The 14,596-nt window shown below is 42.1% G+C and overlaps 1 long non-coding RNA gene across 1 annotated transcript in view; it reads right to left on the reverse strand.

The window, feature by feature from the left end:
- Positions 1–11,698, reverse strand: part of LOC121001159 — a 23,401-nt gene extending 11,703 nt beyond the window's left edge. Inside the window, exons 1-3 of the long non-coding RNA XR_005778995.1 lie at positions 11,688–11,698; positions 7,983–7,989; positions 1,250–1,258 (exon numbers count right to left, since the gene is read on the reverse strand). This is a non-coding gene — a long non-coding RNA (uncharacterized LOC121001159). The remainder of the gene's footprint in view (positions 1–1,249; positions 1,259–7,982; positions 7,990–11,687) is intronic.
- Between the last annotated feature and the right edge of the window lie 2,898 nt (positions 11,699–14,596).

Below are 14,596 nucleotides of genomic sequence, written 5' to 3' on the forward strand. Positions count from 1 at the left end.
CACACCAAAATGGACTGCTGGGCGTTAAACCAGTATCCCCTGAGGCCAAGCACTGCTCCCTTGGGAGGAATAATACTAGGTCCCAAAGATCCAGCCTTTATGCCTAGATATGTGGGCACCCAGCCCGTTGTTAGCATCAATGGATTGATGTTTCCTGCTTTGATTGACAGTGGATCTCAAGTGACTACCATCCGTCAATTAGCATTTGAAGAATGCTGGAGCAGAGCCCAGCTGACACAACCCCCGGAATCTTGGCTCCACATCATAGCTACCAACGGTCAACTGGTAACTATACGAGGCTATTTGGAGCCTACTTTACAGATTGGAGATACTGAACTCCCACGACAAGGGGTAGTTGTGATCCAGGTACCGGAAGATGACAATTGCCCTGTGGTCCTGGGGATGAATGTACTCGGCAACTTGTCTATACATATACAAAAAAAAAAGAAAAATTTATCGCACATCCAGCTGCTATGCTATGATCTCATCCCTGCTATTTTAGCAGAAAACAGCACTAAATAGCGCATGTGTACCGCCTCCTATGCTACATGCTAAATGAGGCATTAGTGTACATTTTGATCAAAAGGCATAAGCCCACTCACCACGCCAAGGTTGCCTTTATGAGTGGGTCCTACTCTAAAATTGGTGCGGTGCTGCACGGCGACCACCGACACTGTGGCGCCTATCCGGCAGGTGGCGGGAACCAGCAGTCAAACAGCACCCCTGCTGCCCGACTATGCTAAACCTAGCACTGGGCCCCACCAACCCGCCAGAAAAACAGCACAGTGACCCTTGTGCAGCACCGCACCATGTGAACAGTTGTCAAAGCTCACCTTACCTTAAGCCCTCAGGAACTCCAACTGAGAGCATGGTAGGTTCATTTAAACCCTCATGCAAAATACCTTGCTAATTAAAATTACCTGGCCGAATGGAAGGAGTGATGATCCAGGGACAGATTGTCTATACATATACAAAAAAGAAAAGAAATTAATCACACATCCAGCTGCTATGCTATGATCTCATCGTTATTTTAGCAGAAAACAGGGACAGATTGTCTATACAGACCTTGCCCTCAATGTCCCTATGTCGTACTCCCTCAATCTAAGTGGGTCAAAGAGCATCAGCGCTTGGAGGATGCCTTTCTCCAGCCTCAAATCTGAGTCCTGATGCCAGTTGCGGAGATCACTGCTTCTACAGAACCAAGTCTGATTGCTGATCCTCCTTCACAAGTGCCAGACTCTATCTCTACCTCCAGAGACTCTGAACTGACCTTGCGGAGGTCCCAACTGGCCAAAAAGGGTAAGCCAACTGCCCGTTATTTGGAGTTCTTCAGGATGAATATTTAGGTGCGGAGACTACTGGAGCCACAACGTGGACTGCATCTGATGGGTGAGACACATTGGCCCCTGTTTTGAGTTCATATTTTGACCCTTTTTCCTTCATCCCTTCTGTGCCTGAACTTCAAGGACTCCATCCATCATCCAATAAATGTCTCCAGGTTGCGCACGTTGGCGCCAAACATCCTTTTCCCCCTTCTCAGGTTAAGTGGGAACCCTACCTACCGTGGGAATTGCTTGCTCCCCTCTAAATCACATTGCACTACCTCATTTGGATTACAAATATATTTTTTGCTATATCATGTGGATTACAAATGACTTGCACAATTCTTTTTGCACTATGTATTATGGTTTTGCAACGTTATAAGCCAGCACCCAAAGAATGGACTCAAACAAGTACCTGAGCTCTTTGTGACCTCAACTGTGATATTTTCGCACTAAGTTTTCAAAGTTTTTGCATTGTTAAAGTAGTATTTTTACTCATTATATGGACTCTTGTTTGGAGCAACAATGTGATTTTTCCTGCACTTTTTAAATGGACTTGCTGCTGTCTACTAACACAGCAGCAGACAACAGCAAAATGCTACAATATGATTGATTATGGGGTCCTTGCAGCAACTTTGAGAAGGCAGGTCCCTGGGAAAGGAGGATACTGGCTGTCCTGCCTCTGTACCTTTAAGTCATCTCAGCCACATGAATGTGTCTATAATAATAAACTGGGTAGTTTGTTAAATAATGTACCCAGTTTTTTTATATAAACCTAGGTTGGTTAAGGTACTGTAAGCTGCCTATCTATAGTGTAGTAAGTCTACTGTATCATGTGCCACTTTTGCAGGAGGTGGAAGACAAGGGGACCACCCCACCAGGGGATTCACCTGCACCCCTGTGAGCCAGTTCGAGCCAGTAGCTACCCCTCGCTCCATTGCTGTTGTGGACTGCCTCTGAGGACTCAAAAGTATTAAATGGTAATTTTGCCCTGTGTCAGTTTAGAAGGCCTAGGTATTGTGTTCGCATATGCCCTTAACCATTTTCTCCCCACAGACTTGGGAGGGGAAGGAGCCAGTATGTCCTGTGTCTTTGGGATCATGTGCTGTTGCTACACAGGAGGACCATGACATACAGCCACAAGTGGTACCATTGCTGTAAGCAATAACATTGCTATGAGCAGCAACGGTGCCTTAATATTTAAAAGGGTAACACTGCTGCCAAATATATGTGAGTTAAGCTATTTATTAGAGAGGCTTAGCGCTCACGGGAGCTAAGGATGGTGGGCTGGTTCCTTCTCCTGGTTCTAGGTTCCTTAAAGCACTATGCTGTACCTCAAAGAAAAATGAAAAACTACCAGGACGTCAAGGTGATGAGGCGTAAAGCATAATTAGACCTTGATGCAGTGAATGGAGAACAGGATGAAACAACCCTTCTATTTGCAGGCCTTCATTGTATAGTGGTGGAATTACAGAGTAATGACACACCCACGCTCCAGATACGACCCTGGCCATGTTGTACGGATTTTGGAGTAATAAGTGAACGCCTAATATTGGTATAACCTTTAAGACTAGAGAGTTCTTTAATTTTTAGAAGGCAGCAATCTCAGCTTCTATTCAGTTATGGGACCTTGGCACTTAACCCTAAAACTTAAAAGGGGACATTAGCACGTAACCCTAAGCACAAGCAGGCTTGGTTTTAATAAGGGGTTATGTAGTACCCCAGAGCGGGCACTACCATTCCTACACCCTGCTACGGTCTCTAATGGCTAAGAAATAATGTCATCTGTGTATTTTATTCAAGGTCCTTCTATATTGTGCCTTAATAATATTGCTACGTAACTTATGTAATATATTACATATAATATTTGTCCAACAGGGGGCAGTGTATATGGCAGAGAGTATCTTTAGATAGAATGAAACTTACCATTCCATTCTCCCACTTTTGGGCAGAAGTGGGCTAGTCCTGCTACCAACCAAGGGAATGGATGCAGAAAGTTATAGTGGAGTTGAGAGTTGGAAGGAGAGGAGATAACAAGGCGCAGTGAGGGGGCATCTTTCCCCCCTGCAGCAGAAGCCCAGGGAAGCAGCTTAAAGAGCACTATGACTCCTTGCAGTCATGTATTATGAGAGGGTCAACTACCAAAGGCACCCCACTCAACGGTACCAGAACCTCTAGAAAGTCCAGTAACCAGACTAAAGCCAATAAGTGTACAAGGAGAAGAAAGCACTCCAAAAAATCCAAGTTGTATTCACTCAATGTCAGACTAAAGCCAGAGGTTAGCACAGCAGAGAAAGAGAAAGTAGAGTGTTCAATTTCACCTGCCAGTCTACCCCAAAACCGGCTGGAGCCAGAGAAAGATCAAATATTATCTGGATGCAAGTTTATTCAAGTAAAACAGTTGAACTTTGTCAAGTCTGGAATTGGCTTATTCACCACCAACTATGACCCTCTTCTTTGAATGCTACAGAGCCTAACTCTGGGGATCAACGGTATCCAGGTAGGAGCACCGTGACACACAGAACTAGTAAGGCCACATCACCACTCTGCATTTTCTACACATTGGGACTCCAATCGGCCCTAGGGGCGGCACATTGCACAGTGCCACTTTAGGATGCAACAATGTGTGCCAAAATTCTGGCACAGATATCTTTCCCAAAGTAAGCCAATAGGTAAGACTAAAAATGCACTAACTTTAGCCTGTCTTAGTAAATCTGAGCTTTTGAGCCTTGACTCCAGACTGATACATTGAGCCAAACTACCAAGAGATTATGTGAAGCTGCTGATGTAATGATCCTCTTTTGGGTGGGGGCCGGCTTGGAGGGTCATTGGTTATTTCTATTAATGTTCTCTGCCTCTTCAGATCCTCCATTTTGTATTATTATAAACAGAACGGGCCCAGTATAAACCAACACTGAGCAGATGCTGCTGCTTATCTATGTGTATTATATAGAGAGATCCTGTAATCCGTCCTCTGTGTATACAGTCACCAGAATAGCGCAGCACAAACTATAGCTATATACAGAACAGTTGCATTATCAATATCAAATGCAGCATCATAAACACAGACTCCGCAGCTGGGTCCCCGATCACCTTCATATAGAAATTTAAGTATTATATATGCCTCTATATAAGGAAAATATGACAATCTGCGACATACAGTCACGTCCATAAATATTGGGACATCGACACAATTCTAACATTTTTGGCTCTATACACCACCACAATGGATTTGAAATGAAACGAACAAGATGTGCTTTAACTGCAGACTGTCAGCTTTAATTTGAGGATATGAACAGTTTGCATATGTGCCTCCCACTTTTTAAGGGACCAAAAGTAATGAGACAGAATAATAATCATAAATCAAACTTTTACTTTTTAATACTTGGTTGCAAATACTTTGCAGTCAATTACAGCCTGAAGTCTGGAACGCATAGACATCACCAGATGCTGGGTTTCATCCCTGGTGATGCTCTGCCAGGCCTCTATTGCCACTGTCTTCAGTTCCTGCTTCTTCTTGCGGCATTTTCCCTTCAGTTTTGTCTTCAGCAAGTGAAATGCATGCTCAATCGGATTCAGGTCAGGTGATTGACTTGGCCATTGCATAACATTCTACTTCTTTCCCTTAAAAAACTCTTTGGTTGCTTTTGCAGTATGCTTTGGGGCATTGTCCATCTGCACTGTGAAGCGCCGTCCAATGAGTTCTGAAGCATTTGGCTGAATATGAGCAGATAATATTGCCCGAAACACTTCAGAATTCATCCTGCTGCTTTTGTCAGCAGTCACATCATCAATAAATACAGGAGAACCAGTTCCATTGGCAGCCATACATGCCCACGCCATGACACTACCACCACCATGCTTCACTGATGAGGCGGTATGCTTAGGATCATGAGCAGTTCCTTTCCTTCTCCATACTCTTCTCTTCCCATCACTCTGGTACAAGTTGATCTTGGTCTCATCTGTCCATAGGATGTTGTTCCAGAACTGTGAAGGCTTTATTTAGATGTCGTTTGGCAAACTCTAATCTGGCCTTCCTGTTTTTGAGGCTCACCAATGGTATACATCTTGTGGTGAACCCTCTGTATTCACTCTGGTGAAGTCTTCTCATGATTGTTGACTTTGACACACATACACCTACTTCCTGGAGAGTGTTCTTGATCTGGCCAACTGTTGTGAAGGGTGTTTTCTTCACCAGGGAAAGAATTCTTCGGTCATCCACCACAGTTAATTTCCGTGGTCTTCCGGGGCTTTTGGTGTTGCTGAGCTCACCGATGCGTTCCTTCTTTTTTAGAATTTTCCAAACAGTTGTTTTGACCACGCCTAATGTCTTTCCAAACAGTTGTTTTGACCACGCCAAATGTTTTTGCTCGCTATTTGCATTTGGAATCTGTTGCTCTCAACTCTCAAGATGAGCTGTCACTATCAGTGAAGCAAGCCATCATTAGGCTGAAAAAACACAACAAACCCATCAGTTTGTTGTGTTTTTTCAGCCTAATGATGGCTTGCTTCACTGACAGTGACAGCTCATCTTGAGAGTTGAGAGCAACAGATTCCAAATGCAAATAGCACACTTGAAATGAACTCTGGGCCTTTTATCTGCTCATTGTAATTGGGATACTGAGGGAATAACACACACTTGGCCATGGAACAGCTGAGAAACCAATTGTCCCATTATTTTTGGTCCCTTAACAAGTGGGAGGCACATATGCAAACTGTTGTAATTCCTACACCGTTCACCTGATTTGGCTGTAAATACCCTCAAATTAAAGCTGACAGTCTGCAGTTAAAGCACATCTTGTTCGTTTCATTTCAAATCCATTGTGGTGGTGTATAGAGCCAAAAATGTTAGAATTGTGACGATGTCCCAATATTTATGGACCTGACTGTACACTGAAGTTATTATCATTGACACGAGCCTCAGTACAGGAAAATCACTATGTACATCCTGTGCTTTACTGATCCTTAAAGGGGTTGTACCAAGTTTTTGTAAGTTATTCCCTATCAAAAGGATAGGGGATAACTAGCTGGTCGTGGGGTCTGCCCATTGGGACCCCCACCAATCATGAAAACTGGTGTCCTGTTACCCCATTGTGCAGCCGTAGAAAATGAAGAATGAGACTTGCCTAGCGGCCCGTCCCCTTCCCTGCCCACAATTTTAGACCTGGTGTGAGCGATCTAATGTATTTTATTGGGATTTTATGCGATAGAACAACACAAAGCAATTATTTGTGAAGTGAAAAGAAAATGATACATAGTATTCTGAAAAGTGTGGTGTGCATTTGTATTCAGCCTCCTGTACTCTGATACCCCTAAATAAAATCCATTGTGACAAATTGCAACGCGCTGCCCCCCCAGGGCCGGTCGTGTCCCAGGTTTTTTAGGAGGTCCGATATGGAGGTCTGGTCTGAAGTCTAATGAAGATTGGGGGTCTGATCTGAGGTCTGATAAAAAAAATATTTTTTATGATTTTCCTTCTGTGAAACCTATGTAAACAAATATGCTAATTATATTTCCCTGAACTGTAAAAAGCAAACACTGGCTGGGAGGACAAAGTGTGACCAATTGCAACGTGCTGCCCCCCAGGGCCGATCATGTCCCAGGTTTTTTAGGATGCCGAGTGGTGATGATGCGGCCTAACTAGTTCTGTGTGTGTCACGGTGCTCCTACCTGGATACCATTGTTCCCCAGGGTTAGGTTCCAAACAAATAAAGGGGAGAGTTGTAGGAGGTGGAGAATAAGGAAAAGCTCACTAGTATGCAGGAGGAGCGGGGAGCAGTGACTGTAGCACTGCTAGCGTTGGCTGACTCTTCTCCGGGCTCGCACTATGACCTGACGCTGTGTGAGAGCGCAGCACGGGCCCAGAGAAGAACAAGTAGCGTTAGGCGCAGGAAGAGCAGCTGGATGTGCAGAACTGGTGGTGCAGTATGGAGAGGTAAATTCATTTATACATTTTTGGTCTGATATGGGGGCCTATTGGGGTTTTATCTGAGGTCTGATATGGGGGTCTGATCTGAGGTCTGATGAAGATTGAAGGTCTGATCTGAGGTCTGCAAAAAAATATATTTTTTCAGATTTTTCTTCTCTGAAACCTAGGTATGTCTTATAATCCAATGTGTCTTACAAAGTAAAAAATATGGTAATTATATTTCCCCTGAACTGTAAAAAGCAAACACTGGCTGGGAGGACACAAACACTTTAACCCCTTAAGGACTCAGCCCTATTTCACCTTAAGGACTTGGCCATTTCTTGCAAATCTGACCAGTGTCACTTTAAGTGCTGATAACTTTAAAATGCTTTGACTTATCCAGGCCATTCTGAGATTGTTTTTTCGTCACATATTGTACTTCATGACACTGGTAAAATGAAGTCAAATTTTTAAAAAAAATTGCAAATTTCCAAGTTTCAATTTCACTACTTCTATAATACATAGTAATACCTCCAAAAATAGTTATTACTTTACATTCCCCATATGTCTACTTCATGTTTGGATCATTTTGGGAATGATATTTTATTTTTTGGGGATGTTACAAGGCTTAGAAGTTTTGAAGCAAATCTTGAAATTTTTCAGAAATTTTCAAAAACCCAATTTTTAGGGACCAGTTCAGGTCTGAAGTCACTTGCGAGGCTTACATAATAGAAACCACCCATTCTATAAACTACACCCCTCAAGGTATTCAAAACTTATTTTACAAACTTTGTTAACCCTTTAGGTGTTCCACAAAAATTAATGGAAAATAGAGATACAATTTCAAAATTTCCCTTTTTTGGCAGATTTTCCATTTTAATCCATTTTTTTCAAGTTACAAAGCAAGGGTTAACAGCCAAACCAAACTCAATATTTATGGCCCTGATTCTGTAGTTTACAGAAACACCCCATATGTGGTCGTAAACCGCTGTACGGGCACACGGCAGGGCGCAGAAGGAAAGGAATGCCATACGGTTTTTAGAAGGCAGGTTTTGCTGGACTGTTTTTTTGACACCATGTCCCATTTGAAGCCCCCCTGATGCACCCCTAGAGTAGAAACTCCAAAAAAGTGACCCCATTTTTGAAACTACGAGATAGGGTGGCAATATTGTTGGTACTAGTTTAGGGTACATATGATGTTTGGTTGCTCTATATTACACTTTTTGTGAGGCAAGGTAACAAGAAATAGCTGTTTTGGCACCGTTTCTATTTTTTGTTATTTGCAAAATTCATCTGACAGGTTAGATCATGTGATATTTTTATAGACCAGGTTGTCACGAACGCTGCGATACCTAATATGTATATATTTTTTTTATTTATGTAAGTTTTACACAATGATTTCATTTTTGAAGCAAAAAAAAATCATGTTTTAGTGTTTCTATAATCTGAGAGCCATAATTTTTTCAGTTTTTGGGTGATTACCTTGGGTAGGGTATGATTTTTGCGGGATGAGATGACAGTTTTATTGGCACTATTTTGGGGTACGTGTGACTTTTTGATCGCTTGCTATTACACTTTTTGTGATGTAAGGTGACAAAAAATGGTTTATTTAGCACAGTTTTTATTTTAAATTTTTTACGGTGTTCATCTGAGGGGTTAGGTCATGTGATATTTTTATAGAGCCGGTCGAAACGGACGCGGCGATACCTAATATGTATACTTTTTTTTTATTTATGTAAGTTTTACACAATACTATCATTTTTGAAACAAAAAAAATATCATGTTTTAGTGTCTCCATATTCTGAGAGCCATAGTTTTTTCAGTTTTTGGGCGATTATCTTAGGTAGGGTCTCATTTTTTGCGGGATAAGATGATGGTTTGATTAGCACTATTTTGGGGTGCATATGACTTTTTGATCACTTGCGATTACACTTTTTGTGATGTAAGGTGACAAAAAATTGTTTATTTAGCACAGTTTTTTTTTTTTTTTTTTTACGGTGTTCATCTCAGGGGTTAGGTCATGTGATATTTTTATAGAGCCGGTCGATACGGACGCAGCAATACCTAATATGTATACTTTTTATTTATTTATTTATTTAAGTTTTACACAATAACAGCTTTTTTAAAACAAAAAAAATGATGTTTTAGTGTCTCCATATTCTGAGAGCCATAGTTTTTTCAGTTTTTGGGCGATTATCTTAGGTAGGGTCAAATTTTTTGCGGGATGAGGTGACGGTTAGATTGGTACTATTTTGGTGGGCAAACGCATTTTTGATCACTTGCTGTTGTACTTTTTGTGATGTAAGGTGACAAAAAATTGTTTATTTAGCACAGTTTTAATTTTTTATTTTTTTACGGTGTTCATCTGAGGAGTTAGGTCATGTGATATGTTAATAGAGCCGGTCGATACGAACACGGCGATACCTAATAATATGTATACTTTTTTTTCCCCCCTATTTTTAACAATTTTTTTTAGCTTTATTTGGGGAAAATGATGTTTTTGTTTATTTTTACTTGAAACTTTTAATTTTTTGGGGGGAAAACTTTATTTTTTCAACTTTTTTTTCACTTTATTTTTTGTCCCACTTTGGGACTTGAACTTTTGGGGGTCTAATCCCCTTTACAATGCATTCCAATACTTCTGTATTGGAATGCATTGGCTGTATGAGTAATACTGTGTGTATTACTCATACAGCTTCCGGCCTGTGAGATCCAGGGGGCTGGATCTCACAGGCACGTCACAGGAAGGCAGCGGTGATGCCTCAGGAAGGCATCGCGCTGCCTTCCATGCCATCGGGTCCCCCCTACAGCCGCATGGTGACCCGATGGCACCGCCGCCCGCCACATAAGGCAAAACCGCAAACCGCAGGTCTGAATTGACCTGCGGTTTGCGGCGATCGCCGATACGGGGGGGTCACATGACCCCCCCGGCGTTGTGACAGGATGCACGCTGAATGATTTCAGCGGACATCCTATTCCTATTAACCCCCGCCGCGCCGCAAGCTAGTTTTAAAGTTATGACGTACCGGTACGTCATGGGTCCTTAAGGACTCAGGAAATATGCCGTACCGGTACGTCATAAGTCCTTAAGGGGTTAAAAAAAGCTAATTTTCCCGAGTTGAGGGCAGCATTTTAGGGCATAGACTGGGAACAACTATTGTCACATAATAATACACAGGATAAATTAGAGCTTTAAATTTACACTAGATAGTTACACTGCGAAATGTGTTCCTGTGCAAGTGTAAACGGTTAAAATTAAACCACACATGGCTTACAGCTACTGTAAAAAGGGCAATAAATGACAAAAAGGGCATTTAAAAAATATAAATATACAGGTCAGCTGTAGCCTTTGACATTTACAAAAGGATTAATAAAATTTGTAAAAGATAAAATCTGCAAAAATAAAAAATGAATTCCAGATGGCCAAAGAAAACAAAAAAATTCCCAAAATTTAAAAAAAAAAAAAAAAAAATGCTAAAAAAAAAAACAATGTCAGAGCAGGTAGGTCCCCCTACATAATGGAAAATCAGGGTGGTTGCTAAAGATAAGTTTTACCTCTGTATATACAATATAAGAGAAAGGATCTGATTTTGGTGGTGCCAGGGCTGTTAGCCAGTTGAGTATATGACTGGATGTACTAACTGTAGATATGGTCAAAGCTAAGTTTAATAAGGTAAATGGGGCTTCAGGTCCAGATGTATTACACCCAATAATTATTAAAGAACTTGGTTAAGTTATTGCTCTGCGCCTGTTCATAATTTTTATAGATTCTATAAAGAATAATACATTGCCAAGTGATTGTTGAAAGGCAAATGCGGTACCCATATTGAAAAAGACCTCTAGGTCTTCCAAAAGTAATTACAGACCAGTAAACTTAATGTCTGTTGTGGGAAAAATGTTTGAAGGATTCTGCAGGGACTATATACAGTATGTGACTTTTAATAATATCATAAGTGATAATCAGCATGAGTTTACCAAGGACAGAAGTTGTCAGACTAACCTGATTTGTTTTATGAGGAGGTGACTAGAAGCCTGGACAGGAAGGTGGCTGTGGATGTAGTGTTCTTGGATTTTGCAAAGGCGCTCGTTCACGAAAATCTGCCCGAAAATTGAGCAGTGTAAATCCACCTTGAGGCTAGCAGTATAGTGTCACATATGGAACAGGGATGTTATATTGCCACTATACAAAGCTTTGTTGCGACCTCATCTGGAATATGCAGTTCAGTTCTGGGCACCAGTCCACAGAAAGGATGCCCTGGAGTTGGAAAAAGTAAACTTACTCTACCCGATATTCAGATAGATTTTCATTAATAAGCATTCATTCGAAAGCTCGTTAGCGATAATTGGCCTGTTTAAAGGTGCCGCTGATTACCCGAAGCGCTCGTTCATCGAGTAACAGATTGTTGTTGTGGTTACCTAAATTGTCATTTGTGGACAGCAGATCGTGTTGTCTAAACAGCACTCTGCTCACAAACAATGATTCTGTATGCGGAAGAGCAATGGTATTAGCGATTGTTCCTCACCATATTGTGCAGTGCATGTAAATGCTGCCTTCTCCTCCACTGAGGAACACTCCTTACCGACAATTTTCTGCTCCAACAAACAGTGTTAAAGGGGCCTTTAGTTATGAGGAAAGATTAAAAGAATTAAATGTACTATTAGTTTTGAGAAGAGGCATCTACTGGGGGACATGATTAACCCATACAAATATATAAATGAGTCGTACAAAAAATATGGTGAAAAACTGTTCAATGAAAAATACCCTCAAAGGACAAGGGGGCACTGCCTCTGACTGGAGATGAAAAAGTTCAATCTCCAGAGACGACAAGGGTTCTTCACCAGAAGAACTGTGAATCTGTGGAATAGACTACCTCCGGACGTGGTCACAGCAGGAACAGTGGACAGTTTAAAAAAAGGCTTAGATAAATTCTTAAAATTAAATAACATCAAGGGCTCATGTGCACAAACGTATTTTTTGTCCGTGTCCGTTCCGTTTTTTTTACGGCCCATATGTGGAACCATTTACTTTAATGGGACCGCAAAAAACAAACACGGGAATGACGTGTGCATTCCGTGTCTGTATATGCACATTGCTGTTCCGCTAAAAAAATAGAACATGTCCTATTATTGTCCGCATTATTAACAAGGATAGGACTGTTCTATTAGGGGCCGGCCGTTCCGTTATGCAAAATGCAGAATCCACATGGACCGCAAAACAACAACGGTCGCGTGCACGAGCCCTTATGCGTATGAAAATGTGTATAAGTTTAGGTCTTATTTTTCTCTTAGGTCCCATTCACAGTGGATTTTAACGCTGTCAAAATTCACCAAGTACACAGTGGCACAAATGACCGTGGTTTCTATTGAGGTTGTTCACTTTGGATGAGAGCAGACACATGCCACAGCTTCAAGCAGCATCTGTCCGCACACCGTGCCAAGAAGGGACATGCCTGTGAACTGCAGTACTGCTTCCCATTGAGAACAATGGGAGCCAGAAACGATGGAGCCACTGTCAGAAGTCCGTGCCAAAATTCTGCCATGTGAATGGGCACTTTACACCACCAAGGGGTAAAAAAGTAGGCGGCTACACCAAAACTAGCCCTGACACTATTAGTTCCGCCTCAGTGGTCTGATAGGAAGATTGATGTGCTATGGTGCGCTGCACTGGATCATCCAGTGTTAGAACATTATGGGAGAAAAAGTGGCGTTAAAAAGTCTTTTCAAATGCTATTTTAAAAAAAAAATGCAATGGGCAGTGTGGGGATTCGCTCGGTAGTTTGGATAAGCGGGCGCAGTACAGAGGCAAAATACAAGTTCGTGATTCAAACTTCAGTGTTTATTCACACATGATGCCAAAAACAAAACGTCACTTTTGCAGTGTTGGTGTTACTTCACACCCAATGGCAAGTTAATATAACAAAAGTCACCTTGGGGGCAGTTCTGCCTCAGAAAGTTCAAATACAGGCTTTAGACAGCCTGTTCCCCTGACATACGGGTCTCCGCTCTCCAGCCCAGCCCAGCACAGGCCTCAGTTCCCAGCACACAGACCTCCTGAGCTCCACTGTCAGACGGAGGTAATCCTCTCCACCTGGCAGTGCGGGCTGGTTATATGCCTGGCAAAACCCAGGCTGGAACGTCGGGAGTAGTCACCCACCCAGCACTTTGACTACTCCCAGTAAGAGCCGTCCCGGATCAGCTATTACAGTCATGCTAAGTACCAAGGTGTCAAATAGCAACTGCTGCTGACACATAAAAACGGTTCTTACTTCACCGAGGCCAGGAACCTCGGTGACACGTACCTATCATCCACGATGATTCCTTGTACCTTCTTACAGCAGCTTTTATGTTGCCCTCACCACTTTTTAGAAAACTGCAATGTGATACTGTACTAGCAAAGGGAACAAGATTAGACAAATCTCATACACACTTTGGGGTCGAGTTAGACGCGGTCTTAATCTCCCTGTGCTGGTGGCGGATGCGCCAAAGTTTTGTAGAGATGCAGGCCTCTACATAGCTTTGGTGCCGCCTGCCGCGCGACATGGTTTAAATTATGTAAGCTCCCTTGCTGACGTATTTTACGACCATTTTCCATGCCACAAACCGCCCATACCATGTCCCTATTTCCTCCACCTTGGAAATTGGTGTGAGCGTGGAAGTCGCCAAAAAGTGGCGTAAAAACAATCATAAATTACCCCCTTTGCTTGACCTGCTGTGCGGATTTTGAAATCCACTACATGTCAATTATTTGTGCAATACTTTTGTACGGATTTCACCCTTTTTTAATTTAAGGTTGAGATCTGTGGCAAAACTGCATCAAATCCTAATTGAAAACCGTAAGTAACACATCCGGTTTATGGTGCAAAGCCAGAAAGGTACAGAAATCTGCACTAAAAACCCCACAGATTTTGTTCTGAAACCCACACCTGTAATCAGGTACCCTAAAGGTCTTGTCCAAGAATGTATTTTTTTTTGGGGGGGTGTTGGTTGGTAAAATGATAAAAGTACCTAAACTCTCCTTCCCAGGCCCTCAGATCTGGCGCCACTAGTCCTTTCTCTTCTCTGGCCTCCAGACAATGATTTCCCATAGACCAGTAAATCATTGGCCTCAGCAGTCTAGTGCAGTACACCACAGAGGCCAGTGATTGGTTTTAGCAGTGTACTGGATTTGCAGCCCGGGGTGGTGGCCAGCCAAATTACAGACATACATGAACATAATTGCAATGCTTGCTCTGACTTGTAATCCATCTTTCCTAACACTAACTCTCTGTTTTGCAGGTAATGATGTGTAGGGGTTGTTCAATGTCATGTTGGGTGAGTAGTCTCCAGGGTGACAGAAAAGAGGGTTCATTCAGACAACCCATAGTTA

The sequence above is a fragment of the Bufo bufo genome, chromosome 1 (assembly GCF_905171765.1).
Source record: "Bufo bufo chromosome 1, aBufBuf1.1, whole genome shotgun sequence".
Lineage (NCBI taxonomy): Eukaryota > Metazoa > Chordata > Amphibia > Anura > Bufonidae > Bufo > Bufo bufo.